We start from the raw sequence: 17,244 nt of genomic DNA, 5'->3' as shown, positions 1-17,244 counted from the left end.
ACACTCCTCTCTCCCCTTTATCTTTCTCTTTTGAAAGTTTATAGCTGTTCAGTCTGAGATGATAAGCCCAAGCTTTTTTTTTAATCAGTTTGGATGCCACCCTTTTTTATGATAATTTTATCTTTTTGCAGAACCTGATTCGAAAGAAACTCTGTTTTGTGACTTTATTTTTCCTTCCTGCTCATGCTTGCGCTCATTACATTATAAAAGCTTTATTTAATCTGTCTTCCTGGTTGTCGGTGACGTCTTGTAAATATAGAAGATTTTGTATAATTGACATTGATTTCATTACATAATATATTTCTAAAGGACGTGACCTATATTGTGATCTTAGAATTGTCCTTTTAAGACACAGCCAGGCTAACCTAAGTGGATTATCCAAATCCAAAATCCTGGTGGTCTGCAATTTTTTTTACAAGTGGTTTTGCTTTACACAGTCTTTGTTTATTTCCCTTATCCTATATAAAATGTTGAGGAAGCAGTCTGACGTTTTAGTGTGGATTTTGCCTAAGGCAGTTCCCAATCTAAAGCCAGAATCATTGAGTATGATATAAGAGTAAAATATCTAATCACCAATAAAACTTGTGTTTAAAATGACAATTTGTTTCAACATAAATGCAAATGAAAATCCCAGTATTAAATACATTATCATTCCAGGTTAAAATCAGAATTTATTTTAATAAATTTAGAACAAAATAATTTTTCTTGCATTTAACCAAGGAAAATTTTCTAATTTATTTTTTTAATTTTCTATTGAGCTTACCATCAAACGGAAATCAATGTGACACTGCAGATAATTTCCTTTTGTAGTGTAGCTTTTCCTCAAGTAGCATTTAATTTATAGTAAATGTGGCAGAGCACACTATAGTCAATGTTTTTGTAATTTCAGATTGAACTAAGCTTTCTTAATTGAGGCTATAACTCTAAATTGTGAAAAATTGGAAGATGTTTTTTATTTTAATATTTATGTTTTTACCTTTATTCTTATCTTACAGAGATGACTCTTAAGCCCAGTAGAATTGTATCATTAGCACAGCTCTGAGCCAGAGTTACTGTTAAAATTGTGGGGCGTGGAAATTAAATGAATTCTAAGAAGTATGTGTCAGTCATTTGCTCTGAGCAGCTGTTGACTAAAAATATTTCTGTAATTCAGTTTGAGGTAGCATTTTCTTAGTGGGAGCAATTATGTGCATGCGTTCATTGGTTTCTTGAGCTTACAGATAATTATTAGAATACTTTTAATAGTCATCCATAGCCTGTGTATAAAGTCAGCCTCTAAAATAAGTCTTGAAATTTAAAAAAACAACATAAAACTCAGATTTTTAAACAGGTTGATACCTTTACAGTACAAGTGAAAAAAATCTGCATTCATCTGAATTACATTGTACAGTTAATAAGGTACAGCTATACATTTTACTGTAAGTTTTAAACCTAATCTTAAAAATGTTAATTTACCTGTAAGAAAGGGGGAAATAATTCATAAAAGATTAGATAAATATGTTCCAGAGCATTTCACCAATCCTTAACAATATCTGATTTACCATTCTTTCCTTTATTTTCAATAAAAGTGATCAAATTAAGTATCTAATAATTTAGTCTAAGTAATCTGCAGGACAGTAGCTTGCTTTTGGAAATAAGTGTTTCTTAAATTGTAGAGCAGTTACACAGCAACAGGTGTTCCCATTTGATGTGAGCTGAAGTAATTGAACTGTTAGATACTCAAAATGTGGGTTTATAGTGCTTGATAGAGTCACATTGGATAGATTTACTTTTCTAGCCATTGACAATTTAAGAGAGTTTCAGGCGAACTGAGATGTGCATGGTAGTATTAGAAGCATTTCGAACTGTTGATACCTAATCATCATAACAGGTGATGAAACTTCAGAGTGGTGCTGTATGAATGGTAAATGCTCAGAAACAGTTAAAGCTAATAGGAAAGCAGTAACATATTTCATCATTGCTGCAACATATTAAAAACACCATTAAAGGGGGAGATTGTATGTCTAAGGAATGTTGTTATTTTTTTGTATTATGTTCAGCCATAAGCACATTTGCCTGGAGAAATAGTGGATTATAAAGTGCCACTATCTTTCATGATGAAGCTCTCAAACACTTCAATGATTTTGCACGTTGCAAAAATGAGAAATTTTGTCTAACAAGGGTTGATAATGATTCAGTAATGAACAGTTTGCCATAGAAACATGCATTTCTATATTCATTTAGATATTTTGGAGTGGTTTATGCAGGAAGTAAGCTATTATGTTGAATCAGTTAGTGTTCCTTTTTAATGAATTCCAGAATTATCTAGTTGATTTGTCTATATGGGAAAAAAAGGCTTTTCTTATGTTTCAAGTTGAAATAAGTACATCTTTTGGCACATCACTAAGTAATTAGCATCAAACAGTTCTGTATTCTATTATAGTAAAACTGCAAAGCTTTGACAGTATCAATGAATTGCAGTAGTATCACCAAATAGTCTTATCTTTTTCTAGACTCTTCTAGCTTTGTTGTATTTCTCTATCCTTGGTCCCCTCTTTAATTTCAGTAATATGTGCTTTCCTTGTTGATTAGATGTATTTTTGGTGATTATAGGATCAGTTTATTAGTTGGACATAGAAGTGAATTATTTCATAGAATTTCCTACCTTTAATTGTCAGCTGATTGTAGAATGAATTACTCTTTCTACCCCTCCATGTTTATCAAAGCATTACTTATTTTAGGTGGTGTGTACATGTGTTATCAATGGGAAATGTAAGATGAGATACTACCTTCAATTTTTCTTTTTTCTCTGAGACCTTCAATTGTGTTTGTTTTGTGTGATACATTTTGCTTCTAGAGATGTTTTGTTAATATTTTATCTTTTATTTTATTTATTATTTATTTATTTATTTATTTATTTATTTATTTTTAAATATATCTTTATTGATTTCAGAGAGAGGAAAGGAGAGGGAGAGAGAGAGATAGAAACATCAATGATGAGAGAGTCATTGATCAAGCCCACAGCCCGGGCATGTGCCCTGACTGGGAATTGAACCCCGATCGCCTGGATCCTAAGTCAACACTCAACCGCTGAACCACGCCCAGCTGGGCAATATTTTATCTTTTAAAGAGTGAAACTACTTTAAGCAAGTGTTGGTGATTTAAGAAAAAATGCCTGACTGAGAGTTAGGTGATCTGGATTTTAATAACCTTTACCTTTCTGAGAGGGTGCTGCTGGGTAGTCTTAACGATCTTCTACAGCTCTAGAATTTTATAATCTGATATGCCTAATATTTTCAACCCTGAAAAACGCTGCAACTGGAATTATAATGGCTATTTTACAAATTATAAAACCAAGGCACAGGAAAATTGTTTTTTCCTTACATTACTGAGCCAGTAATTGGCAAAACTGAATACTGAACCCATGTCTCCTGACATCCAGTCCAGTGTTCTTTCCATTAGGCACATCAGGCATGTAAAGTGCGTGTTCTTTCTGTGTAATGCTCCTCCCAGGTTTTTACTAGGTCAGCATTTTTCTAAACTACAGTTATAGAGATACTGGTCTTGAGAGATGACCATTAGAAAAAGGTTCTGTAGTGATACAACTTTGGAAAACATTGTATATTATGTGTTCCCTCAGAAGAGACTCACATTGCACTTTATAATATTAAAGACTCGGGGAAAAAAAGAAAAAAACGTATTTAACTTATTTAGACCATCACATCCCAGATTCAGATTACATACAGAGCCTTTCTATAAAAAGGATCATTAGCCTCTAAAGAGTTAGTTTTCCATAGAGCACACATTGGAAAATGCTTGTAAGTTATTTTAAGGGAAAAATGAAAGATAATCATGAAAGTTCTCTGAAATATAAAGTAACACAATGTTAGTAATATTGCTGTATATATTTTTATAACTCATTTTAGGCATCTTACCTGATTTAACAGTTTGGGTCCAGTTGTTCGAGTACATTATGTTAAACCTCTGTTGATAAGCATTTGATTTATAAATAAACCAACTGTCCTTCCATTGCTATTGAGGCCTGTTTGCTCAATCTTACCCTTCTTTCTATCTCAGCATCTAAAGTGCCCCTCTGGTGGCAGCTACTAAATTTTATTTTCATTTCATTGTGGATTCAATGGCTTTCAGTGGGCTTGTATGTGTATTTCAACCCAAGTACACTTTTCCCCCTATATATTCAGTATTTCAAACAATCAAATTTCAAAGAAATCTTTTTTGTAATACTTGATCCTGCCTGCACTATAATTTATGACTAATCCAGAAGTCTCCTAGAGTTACAAAAAATGTAGAATCACCATTTTTAGAATATCAAAGCACAATAGAAATGTGTTTTCAAAAGATCTCTAACTTTGATGTACATAAAATTTTTTCTCTAGATAAGATAATGAAAATGATTATGATTGTGCTTAGGGGGAAAAAGTATTTGACAATATTTCATGAGGTTGAGGCCTTCATACTTTCTCCGACATTTTATTCTAGTTTTTATTTTTTTAAATATATCTTTATTGATTTCAGAGAGAGGAAGGGAAAGGGAGAGAGAGAGAGAGAGATAGAAACATCAGTGACGAGAGAGCCATCACTGATTGTCTGTCTCCTGCACTCCCCTGACTTGGGGTTAAGCCGGCAACCCAGGAATCCAACCCGGAATCCAACCTCGATCTCCTGGATCCTAGGTCGATGCTCAGCTGCTGAGCTACACCTGGCCAGGCTCCCCAATATTTTAAATTAAATAACCTCAAGTCTCAAGAAAGGATATGCATTATATACTCATTCATCTGCATTCTCTGATCTTTGGCTACTTACAATCACAAAATGTTGGCACTGGGAGAAACTTGAGTGAGAGAGACCTAGTTAGCATTGAAGAAACCAAAGCTGGAAAAATGAAATGAATAGTAAATTAGGAAACATAGACCCAACCCTCTTGATTCTAATTTAGATCACATCCCCTTTCTACTACATTACTTGTTTCCCCCTTTTTACCTCTCATGTTCAACCATTTGTTTATTTGCTCTTTTTCTGTGTTACAACTCTTACATGTTTTGCTTCCTCTTGCTGATGCTTAGACCAGTCTGAATTGTTGGGTACCTTCCTTCTTCTCCTTCATGTATCCATTCACCCCCTTTATTCCGCCCTTAACTGTGTAAAGTATGGTATGAAACATGTAAAGGTGAATCAGATTCAGTCTGTTACACAGTGTTAACTATTTTAGTATGGTAGGGAAGTAATTCCCATAGTTACTATACTTGGTAAAATGTAAGTGATACAAAAAAATTCTTACAGAAATTTAGAAGAGATCAAGATAAGGCACAGCCAGAAGTGATCAGGAAAAATTTTATTGTGGAGTAGCATTTAATGCAGTGTATTAGTTAGGAATTTTTCTTACAAGCGAGAGAAATTAAATTATGTTCAACAGAAATTGGTATTTATTGATTTACATATCCCAGATTGCTAGGAATTGATTGATTTTTAGGCATGGTGGATCCAGAGTTTCAAACCATGTCATCAGGTTCCCTTCTTTCCCCTTAAAAGTATTTGTTCAGAGAATGAGATAAAACTGGCTTGGGAAATTGGGCTGAGAGATTTGAGAAGTGGGAAAGGATAGGGATACAGTGTTCTCTCTTCCTCTCTCCTTCTAGATCCTTCAGTCTTTCCAGATTGTTCTAAAATTTTCTTCTGGCTACCATAATACAAGATACATTATTTCTTCCTGATTAGGAATGTTTTCTTTGAATGAAAATATGCATTTTATTTATAATACTCTGTTCCTGGCAACATCATCCCTTTCCATGTCCATATCCTTGCAAAGCAGCTTCTTTCCATGGGTAAAATGGCTTTTGATAGCCATTCTTTTGAAGCCAGAGATGAGCTAATGGCTTCTTTCCTTTCTAGTCTGGGAGAGACCAAACTAGTACTAATGCTTCCCTTTGAAAGAGGTTTCAGAGTTTCAAGAGTATGCCTGTATAGACTTAGATTCCTTTTACCTAAGTAATTAGTCTTGTAGTGAATGACTTAAAAGAGATGCCAAGATTTTGAACATGGGGAAAAATTGTTGAATTGGGGCTTTATTTTGAAAATTAAAATAACTAAAATTAGAAAGTAATATTAACAAAACAAACCATAACTTATCTACTAGGTCTTAAGTGAACAAATAATGAAATAGTTGTTGAGGATTTTTGTCTATTTTTTCTCTTCAGAAAATTCTATGGCAATATAGAAATCTCTTTTACTTTGCATTTGAACCTTGTTGATTTTCTCTTATTAACTGACTAAATGCAGTTCGATCTAAATCTGTTCATGGTGTTTGTGTTTGATTAAGTGGTTCTTTTAACACCATTTTCAAGCATTTCATGAAATTTTAGTCTCTTGCATGATATTCAGCTGTCAGTGGATTTCTTTTGCATTTGCTTTGTATTATGGGGTAGTTAGCAAAAGATTAACCAAAAACTCCATTGACTCTCACCTGAGATAGCCACACTATCTATGAGGGATATTTCACTGGGTTGTTGTTTTTTTAAGTTTCTGGTCATTAATGAATATTTCTATGAGATCACAACATTGGCTTAACTCTGCAACCTTGCAAACTGGTAACTCTAGGGACCCAGAGAAGGATCACCTTTATTTTTGTTTACCCAAGCTGTTTATCATCACTTGTGTGTATATACTTTGTGATCAACAGCAGACTCTACTGATCTTCACAGTTTTATCGAGGGTCAGTGGCATATATCTGATAAATTTTTCTTCCGCGAATCTCCCATTGTTTGCGTCTAATTCTAGGCAAGTGAATGTGAACTCTGGATATTCTGAGTTCTTCCTCTGTGTGTGGATGATAAAGGACTGTGGCTGCTTGGTTAGTAGAAGGCAAAGGAATTTTTTTAAAGGAACTTTTGTAAACTTGACAGTTTTTCTAGATGTATATAATGTCGGAACCATACCATGACATATTATTGAGAGTTTGGGGCACTATTTTAGTTAGGAAAAGTCCTAGAGCAGCTTTATTAGGTTATGTCTTCTATGTGGCAACATTTCAGATTCACTGCTTATGGTGATAGTGATGTTTTTATTGTTTACTGTAGGTTTTCTGACTGTTTTGTTAAACATAAATGCATAAGTACTATAATTCTCATAGAATGTTTGACCTGGAATGGCTCTTATCTAGCTCAGTGGTTCTCACTTTGGGAGCGTTCAGAAATAGTGTGTCCCCAAAAAATGTATACACACTTTAACAGCTGATAGCTCTTACATTTTGAAAATCAAATATATTTTAATAAACACTGTCTTTATAATTATTCAAAGTGTGTATACATTTTTTAGGGACACCCTGTATATGGTTGTCATAAAGACTGGACGTAGGGGAGGTGCAACTGGTACTCCCCATACCGTGGAAACTCTGGAACCTCTTTCATTTTTTTTTAAATATATATTTATTGATTTCAGAGAGAGGAAAGGAGAGGGAGAGAGAGAGATAGAAACATCAATGATGAGAGAGCCATTGATCGAGCCCACAACCCAGGCATGTGCCCTGACCGGGAGTCAAACTTCGATCGCCTGGATCCCAGGTCGACGCTCAACCACTGAGCCACGCCTGGCTGGGTAGGAACCTCTTTCAAAGTGAAGAGTTAGTACTAACTTGGTTAGTGGTCACAATGTTTATGCAAGTTTTAATTAGCCACCAAATAAAATTGAAAATTTAAAAATTTGGACAGCATATCCTTAATTGTTTGGGTTTAAATTTGTTGAAATGTTACTGTTTGAAAGTATTCATGGCATCCTGTCCTTAAGTTGTATAGGTTTTGTACTATATTCCTGTTATTTAATAAGCCTCAAATTTTAAGTGAAACATCTCAAAAGACTCTTGCTTATTTTGAGTTTCTACCATTTTTGTAATCTCCTTCACATCTCAGTTTATTTCTTCTTTTCTTACAAAATTGAGCCTTTGCTTTTCATAGCTCACATTTTTATGACTTCCAGGTTGGGTTTGTTTTGTTGTTGTAATTTAGGATTTTGGGTTTTTATGAACACTAGAACTTGCCATTCTACCTAGATTTAAGGGCTTTCCTCTTGAAAAAAATTTTTTGGCTATTGCCATATGCATGGAGTGATGTAAAGTATGTAACAGTCATTCTTATATTGCATGCTTGTTTTTCACTTTGAGAATACCTCTGGAGAATTGTCAGACTCCTTCGATTGTATGAAATTTCTAGGGAGTCACAATTAAATAGGATTAGAGTATAAGGACACTTCACAGCAAATTAAATCAGCTTATTTATAGTTGTAAATTTTTAAAATTTCTATTATATACTTTTCTGTATCAATCCCTGAGATCAGGGGTCAGCAAACTTTTCTATAAAAGCCCAGATTATAAATAGTTACAGTTTACAACCCAGGAGGCAAAAATTGATAACATTATATAGGTACTTGTGTAATCATTTAAAAATGTAAAAAAGCTATTCTTAGTTCATGGGCTATAAAAGTAAAAGTTGGTATCCTGGGTTTGTTCTGTAGCCTGTAGTATGCCAAACTTATTCTAGATAATTTAACAAAAATACTTTAAGCAGTAGCAGCCCTGTAAATTTGTTGAAGAGGTAATAAATGATATATGTGAAATGCTATGGAATGTACCAGAGCTGTTTGGTGATGGTGAATTATTTCTAAAGTTTCCAGGACTTCATTGCCTCTATGTAGAATGGCAAGTTCCTAATTAGGTGAGTTGTTTTCCTGTTGTTTTTGTCTTCAGATATGATATTGATAGTTGGCTTTTTAGGCAAACATCAGATTTCCTTCATTTGAAGTGCTCTTATCCCCTTAATTTTCTATAATCTGAAATTTTAAAAAAATAGTTTCTCCAAATAGCAATATAAAGTTGTAGCTGTAGCGAATTGAACTACATAAGGAGACGAAAAGATAAAAATTAGACGACTTGGTAGAGATATGGCAGTGGGGCAGCTCTTTAGAGAGAAATCTTCAGAGAATAGCTGTGGAGAAGAGTCTAGAGAGAGAATCCATGATGAGAGGATAGTGTGAGAATGGCACAGTTGTCAGAATAGCATACTGCTGCCTTACTGAGAGTCTGCATTCTCAACTTGGGAATCTCCCCAAATGGTGTGTGTAATAAAAATATCATAACGTTTTCTAGGCTGGTATCTAAACAACTTTTGTCATACAAATGTAAATTATGGATTTTTATTGTAGTTCATAGAATATATATTTAGAATTTTTCATGTACAGTGCTTAATAGTTTGTGTTTAAAAAATGTTCTAATTTGATATGCTGTTCATCTTCAATTTAAGGCTCTCTTCTGTCTGAAAGATTTAAGGGGGAATGTGCTCCATTTGTTATATGATAATTTTTATAAAAATTTCCTTAGGTTTACATAAAGTAAAATATGCTCACACCAAAGAGTTCTCATCTACTTTTAATCTTTCTTTCATACAGGCTAATGGGTATCAAGGAAATTAAATTGTGCAGAACATTTTTACTCTGTGTGAGTGCACATGTGCATGCACACTTGCATGTTTAGACAAGATAGGAGCATGCTGGGTGTAGGCTTTTGTTTTATTTCATTTTGCAGTAAGATTTCAATCAAGTGTCTTTTTAAAAAATTGTAAGTAGTATCTTCAGGTGTTTTACAGAGTTACTAGAAAACATTTTCCAGTACTGGCAGAATAGTAGAACAGGTGCCTGCTTGTAATTTACTTTTTCCCTAGAGATATTGGGGGAATAGGTATATATAAATTCATAATTTGTATGTCATTATGTGTATCCTCTGTTGTTGTTTGTATCTTTTAACCTGTCCCTGATTCCTTTGGTTAACTTGTGGCACTGAACAGTTCTAGGATATTGCAACTCATCTAAATTTCCCAAGTGTTTTTGTTATACAGTGTACTTTTAACTTAGCAATTTACCATGATACACTTGGAAGGAAAGCAGTACCCCAGACACACTTATGAAGATGAATTTATATACCCATTTTAAAAAATACATGTTGTGTCTACTTAACTCCACCAGTAAGAAATTTATTCCAAGAAGGTAATTTAAATTTTATGTTGGGGCTGTAAAATAGTATATAGCCATTCTAGAAAACATTTTTGGCATTTTATAAAACTAAACATGCAATTAGCATAGAACTCAGCAGTTGTACTCTTGAACACTATCCCAGAGAACTGAAAACTTATGTTCTTGCAAAAACTTGAACACAGATGTTCATAGCACCTTTTTTCATAATAGGCCCAAACTGGAAACAGTCCAGATGTCCTTCACTGGGTAAATGGTTAAATTATGGCCACTCATACCATGGAATACTATTCAGCAATAAAAAGAAATGAACTATTAATCAGTGCAACAATTTAGATCGATCTTGAGTGCATCAGGCTTAGTGGGGGGAAAAAGCCACCCAAAAAATTACATACTGTATGATTCCATCTGTATACTACTCTTGAAATGGCAAAATTATAGAATCGAGAACAGAATGTTGGTTATGAGGTGTTTAAGAGACAGGTGGATTTGGTTCTAAAAGGGTAACACAAGGCATACTTGTGCTGATGAAACTATTCTCTATCTTGATTATGGTGACTGATACATGAACCTACTCAAATGTAAAAAACGGGGAAATCTGAATAAGATCAGTGGATTGTATCAATATCAGTATTCTGGTTGTAATATTGCAAAATGGAGGGAATTATGTAAAGGGTGCACAGGATCATTCTATTATTTCTTAGAACTGCGTGTAAATCTAGTTATCTCAAAAGAAAAGTTTAATTAACAAGTATATATACAAACATATAGCCAACTATATAAATAAATTAAAGAAAATAAAAAATTGTAGAAGAGAATGTTAGGCAATATAGGAGGTAAGATATGGGTCAGGGATGTGCAGAGATTTTTTTCTAGAAACATTTCTAATGGAAATCTAGACCAAAATAGTCACCCTTATGGCCTTTTAAATCACTGAAAATTCATGTATTTTTAAGGCAATAATGTCTCTTGAACTTTTATTTTTAGGAAACTGTACCACTCTAGTAAGGAAGAAGAATCTTTTTGTCAGCATCTGTCATTTGCTGTGTGTGCACGACACTATTATCCCTTTGGGCATTAGGGGTTGGGAAACATCAAAGGCCAAAGCCTTCTGTGTGTTCTTGAGGACATCAACATCTGTAGAATATCTAGAAAGCAAGATAACTTGTACTTCATAATTGAGTGTTTCATGGAAAAGTACTAGCAAGAGAACAGCATATAAACACTTGGTGCCTGGGGTGAGGGAAAGATAGTAAGCATATCAGAGAAAAATATTGGAAGGTCCCAAAGTAATTCTTCAGTGATAAACTTCACCTCGTGAGAGGATTGATCCTTGTCACCTGTCTTCCCTCACAAAGGCAAAGTGGAAAGATGCAACAACATATTTAGTCTGGATCTGTCCTCACTTTTACTTAAGTGAGAAATGAGGCTTGAGGATTAGGTTGACTATCATCTGTATAATCTCAATTAGATGTGAAAAATTTCCTTCTATCCCCTAAAATGCTAATTCTACTTAGGAAACTCTTGCAGTTTTCAGTTTTCACTGGTCACAGTAAGCTGGCTCCATAGGAAGAGTTTGAGGTGAGGTTATTCTGGTGGTCCCTGGGGTTAGATGTTTTAGGCAAACAAGTCTTTAGAGTTCTGACTTGGAGTCTCTTGAGGTAATTGGGGGAGAACAAGGGAGGGTTCTTGGAAATGGAGTTGAGAAAAACATCAGTAGACTAGTTCATAATTTCTTGAATTTTTAAAGATTCTACCTAATACACCATTTTTTCCTAAGATTTTATAAAAAGTCTTGCTTTTAAATATGTGTACAAAGAGCGAATAATAAATAAAAATAATATACTTGCCTCTGTATTTGTCAAAAATTTTGTGTCATTTGTGAAAGGAAAGGTTAAAATTGTGGATCCTTTAAAAATAATGAACTATGGTGCATTAGAAATTTAAGGATCTTAGAACTATTTTGAAATGGTTAGTATAAAAACGTGAATGACTCCTTGGGGGAGATTTTTTTGTATATGTGAAAACTGAAGTAAAAAACAAACCACCCCTTACTTAAAAAGAGGTTTAAGGTGAAGTTGCTAAATTTCAAATATCCCTTTTTGCTTCAGTGTCAGTTAATCTGGCTGTAGGGTGTATTTATCTACTGGGAAAGCCCACTGATGCATGCACAGCTGAGCAGAGTACCATTTTACCCAGTGGGTCTCTTCTCTGGGCGTTTGTAGCTATGCTTCAGTGTGTGGGGTCAGCTGGGAAAGCTAATAGGGTTAAGATGTCAGCTATTGCCTGATCTTGCAAAATATGTATTATTTCCTATGAGGTAGGTATTTGGAAGCATGTATAGTAATGATAATTTTTAATATTGTAAATAGGGCAATCTGTTAAGTCCTATGGTACTTAAAGAATCATTTTGTAATTCTCTGTAGTTCAGTTATGCTTTTCTATAAGAGTATTAGAAGTTCTCTTTCTCTCATCTTAACATCAAATATTTTAACTTATTCTTATAATTAGCTAATTATAAGAACCTATAGTTAGAACCTATGGCCTAGGTCAACTGTTAACTAATTAAAGAGTTCAGATTATTTATCTTAACCTGTTATATATAGTGTTTTAGGTGTTTTGGGGATGAATACTGATTACTGTTGTTATCACAAATGAGTAGAAATTATCAAAGGCAGTTTAACTTGGCTTTCTACCTTTCTTCATAAAAAATATTAGTTTAAAATGATGAGATTTATTTAATGTCATTCATTATTCTTATTTAAATAATTTACACATTACCAGAATTTTATTTAAGTCAACTATGAGAAATTCCCGCTCAATGCAAATGCACGTGTAAGGTATCTAGAAAGAATTAATTTGTGAAGGAACAAAATTAAAGAGGTTAGAATGGCCTTCAAGCTGTGTATGTGTGTGTGTGTGTGTGTATACACATATGTACATGTATACATATATATGTGTATACACACACACACACATATATATATATAATGGGTTAAATAATATTTTAATTCAAGATCTAAATGGTCCTAATATTTCTAATGAGAAAATATATAGGTCATTCAGTGTCATAGAAAATGAGACTGTGGAAATTTGGAAAAAGTAAAAGCAACTCCTAAATTACCCAGCAAGTTGCAAAGATATAGCTTTCTCAGCATGGCATACTCTTGCTAGCTTAGCCATGTGTAATATATCTGATTAGTGTCACAATGGATCGCCTCAAAAGATGATGGTTCTAAGGGTCAATAAAGCACACAGTAGGGAAGATTTAATTCACATGATCAGTGTGGGTTCAAAAAAAATGAAACTTTGTGTTCATCTGATTATTAATATTTTATTTTAAATAATTCTGTTTTAAAGCATTTAAAGTGTAACATGGTCAGGGAAGAGGCTCATGCTTTTCCCTTTGAAAACACTGCAAGAAAAGAGTGTCACAAATAGGGTGAAGCTATAAGACACTGAATCTTTTTGACTTGTGTTAAAAGCCTCTAATGTATGTGATACTTTTCTTTTTAATACAGAATATAAAACAAATGTTTATGCACTTGAGGAACTGGAGTCATCTTTCCATAGTGCCCATTACTTATTTCTTCTATGAGTAGGCTTTAGGAATTTGGTTGAATGTTTTTAATTGGGAAAAGTGAGGCATTTGTGTACAGGAAAGAGAATGCAAGAGTAATAGTGTAGGCTGCTGCCTTCTGTTCAATTCCACAAAACCCTTTAATTTAAGAGGCTCAGTCTGTCTTTATAGGTTGTTTTGGCTGGGCCTAGATAGAACGGATGCATTGGCTGTTGAAAGCTAAAAATGGACTGGGTTCCTCATACAAATGAGGAAACTAAACTGAGATGTTAAAATTGAAGTATTTGGGAGCCTCACCTTCAGAATATTCCCAACATTTATTGAGTTGTTAGGGGAAAAGGAAAAAAGAGTTGATGTGATAATAGGAGATTAAAATTGCAGTGTGTGGGTTACTGAACTAAAATTGTGAAGAGAAATGTAGTCTCAGTGAGTGAAGAATACATTTACATCCTGTTCCAGATGCAGTGTGCCTGGTGTCAGTCCCATGTATGGGGTCTTCAGATGAAGGCATATTTGAATGTCCTTCCTTTTTTTACTTGCTCTGATCTCGTTCTAGGTTTTTTTGTTGTTGTTTTGTTTTAAGATGGAGTTCACATGGGGCAGAACTGGTTGTAGGGCTGAATTGACTTATTTTTAGTTGTTTTCTTGGTGGTGGAATGTCTTATTTCACTCTGGACAGAGGCATGGGGCAACCGATTCCCAGTGAGTTTCAGGCTGAACTCTAAAAACATAGCAGCTACAACTTTTCTTAGGGATTTGTTGCAGCATAACAAAGAAATTCTGGATTCACTGGGGGTAGTGGCAATTGCTTAAGACCTAAGAGAGAGAGGTCATTTAGACTAAGGTTCTTGGTGTATGCTTATTGAGGGAAATTGACACAGAAAGAACTGATCAGCAGACCTAGATAAGATTTCATAGAGTGCATAGAGAAATGGGTAGGTTTGGTTTATGTATTGGAAAGAATAAACACTTTGTAAGTGGGGAGAGGACAAAAAAGAGAAGAATTACCCAGAAGTGGTATTTGAACACGGGTCCAACTTCTCTCCCCTCTACTTCCTTTAGGTACTATGAAGAACTAAAAACCTTTAGGATGATCAGGGGAATATTACTGGAGAGTATAATTTATATTTTCTATAATGTGATTTAGAAGGAAGGGAAATCCTCTGCCCCTCCTCAGATCTTGGGAAGGTGGAAATGAGGAGTTATACTAGAAATTTTTGAGTTTGGAAAAATGAGCCTTCTGACTGCTGGGAACCCTATTTCCCTAGATTTGGATTGGAAGCCCTGGAGCTGGGAATATCCTCCATGCCAGATTAGCCCTGATAAGTAGCTTTGCAGGGATGGGCCTGAGTTAAACCTGTTCCTAAATGTAGATGACTACTTTGGCAGATGACTTGGAAGAAGGTACACTACCACTTGGAATGCCCTCAGCTATCTGCTGTGAGTGATTGTACATGGCCAAGCTGCAACTTGATCTTGACAACTGTTCAGATACAGAGGAGCTGCAGAAGGGCCGCTTAGATCACTGTATTCTTGGAGTGTAGCAGTTGAAGTTCTATCTTTCAGCAAGGCCTCAGTCGCTTTGATTTTCTGTGAAATTTATTTTTGTGAAATTGATTTGGTATAGCATAAATTCTAATAGTTCTCCACCTGTCTCTTCGTATTTTATTGAGAATCTTTCTGTGTGTTAAACACCATGCTTAAGAGTATGGGAAATACCAAGATAAAGAAAATATTATCTTCAAAAGAACTACAAAGGATTCACATTTTGTACTTAATAAATTTATAATGTATATAAAAACAGAATATTGTGTAGACGTTAAGTTCTAGAGTAAGCTATGGGAACACAGTGCATTTGATTTAAGTGGGAAAATAAAATAAAATTTAAACTCATTTAACTTAAATTTGATTTTCAGTTTGAATACTTTAAGTTTTTCAATTATGAATTATGCTTTTTCACAAGAAGCAGCTGTCATGCCTATTTCCACATAATTTTCCTTGTGCCCCGCCTACAGGGTAAAGTCCAGACCCTTAGTGTGGCACTTACAGACCTTCATTTTCTGGCTCAGGCTTCACTTCTTTCACCCTCGTCTCTATCAAGCAACAGCCATATCTCAGCAACTCCTTATTTCTAGAACTATCATTCACTTTTATCACTTTTTGCCATTGAGTAATGACGTTGACTTTCTTTTTATCCATCACGGATCACCTCGCATATGACATCTGTAACCTCAGATAGAGCAATCAGTGCCTCTTTCGTACTCCCTTAACACATTGTGCAACTTCATAACTTTTTATCACCTTTTATCATAAAAAGTTGTGTACATCTCTGTCTTCTTTGCTGAACTATAAATTCCTTGAGCACAAGTCTCTTTATTATTTATCTTTGTATCTATATCTGAAAATAGCGGTGCTCAGTAAATAAGTTATCACTTCTTGAGTGGTGGCTATACCTTACCTTTCAAGAAAGGAGTACTGTAGTTGTCTTGTCTGATAGAAGATCTAGAACAACTTTTTCTTTTTTTTAGAGAGAGAGGGAGAGGGGGAGAGAGATAAAAACATCAATGATGAGAGTCATTGATCGACTGCCTCCTGCATCCCCCACGCCCTTGCTGGGAATCCAGCCTGCAACCCGAGCATGTGCCTTGACTGGGAATCAAACCATGATCTCCTCGATCCCAGGTCTATGCTCAACTGCTGAGCCACGATGGCCAGGCCAGAACAACTTTTGAAAAGTAAATTTAGACGTAAAGCCTGACTATGGTCCTAACCTTGAAGTAGAGTCTTTGGCTTTGGTAATGATTTTTTTTTTATAGGGATACAGGACTTTAGTGAGTGGCTTAAATTTTGAGAACCATATTTAAGCCTAACAACTAAATTTATTTTTGTTATCCCTTTTTGAAAGCATATTCATCTCAGTAACACAAGTATTACTTTTTGCTTTTTGACATGTGAACATAGTACATGATGTTTTATTTATTACTCTTATCAGGAGCTTGGTACTTGGGGATGTGGTTATGGTTTGCAGTCATTCCAATGTGCTTTTCAGCCAGTGAAAAATTATAGGCTGTTGAACCTACTATAATGTTTACATAAACAATTATGATTTTAGTTGATGGTGGTGGGATGGGTGGGGTGGAAAGAATTAACTTTGTAAGCATTTTTAAGATGTATGAATTTCTCTCAAAACTGGTTCTAGTTTGACCAAATCTCATTGTTGATCCTTCCCACTCTTCTTCCCAAATAGACAGTGTTCTTGGTTTCATAGTATAATTGGTTGACTCTTAGTTGTTTTATATCTTTTGGCACCTTTATACCTTGCACTAAAAATATATATATTGATTAAGTGAATGAATAAAAGCTGTTTCCTATTAAACTCAGAACTAATATGAGGGGTTTTTTTTTTAAGTAAAGAGGAAAGAAAATTGTGAGTCAACATGAAACATCTTCATTTTGCTCTTTTTATATTTATGTTGCATGACAGTAAAAATAAAACAAGTCCCAAACAGAATTAAATGCCAGATTGAGCTTTGGGTTAGACCAAGACTACTTTAAGCGCTCAGATTCGTTTTATTTTTATTGTTTTAGAAAACAAAGATTTGAGAGGGATCCACTGACTTCATATGGGGTATAATGGTTTTCCACCCTTTCTT

The 17,244-nt window shown here is 34.5% G+C and overlaps 1 protein-coding gene across 5 annotated transcripts in view; it reads left to right on the top strand.

The window, feature by feature from the left end:
* Positions 1-17,244, top strand: part of TCF12 (transcription factor 12) — a 300,859-nt gene that overhangs the window by 137,183 nt on the left and 146,432 nt on the right. The gene's annotated exons all lie outside the window — the stretch shown is intronic.

This window comes from Miniopterus natalensis, chromosome 1 (assembly GCF_054644295.1).
Source record: "Miniopterus natalensis isolate mMinNat1 chromosome 1, mMinNat1.hap1, whole genome shotgun sequence".
NCBI lineage: Eukaryota > Metazoa > Chordata > Mammalia > Chiroptera > Miniopteridae > Miniopterus > Miniopterus natalensis.
Note: the sequence above shows the minus strand (reverse complement) of the source record. Positions and strands in the feature narration are given on the sequence as shown.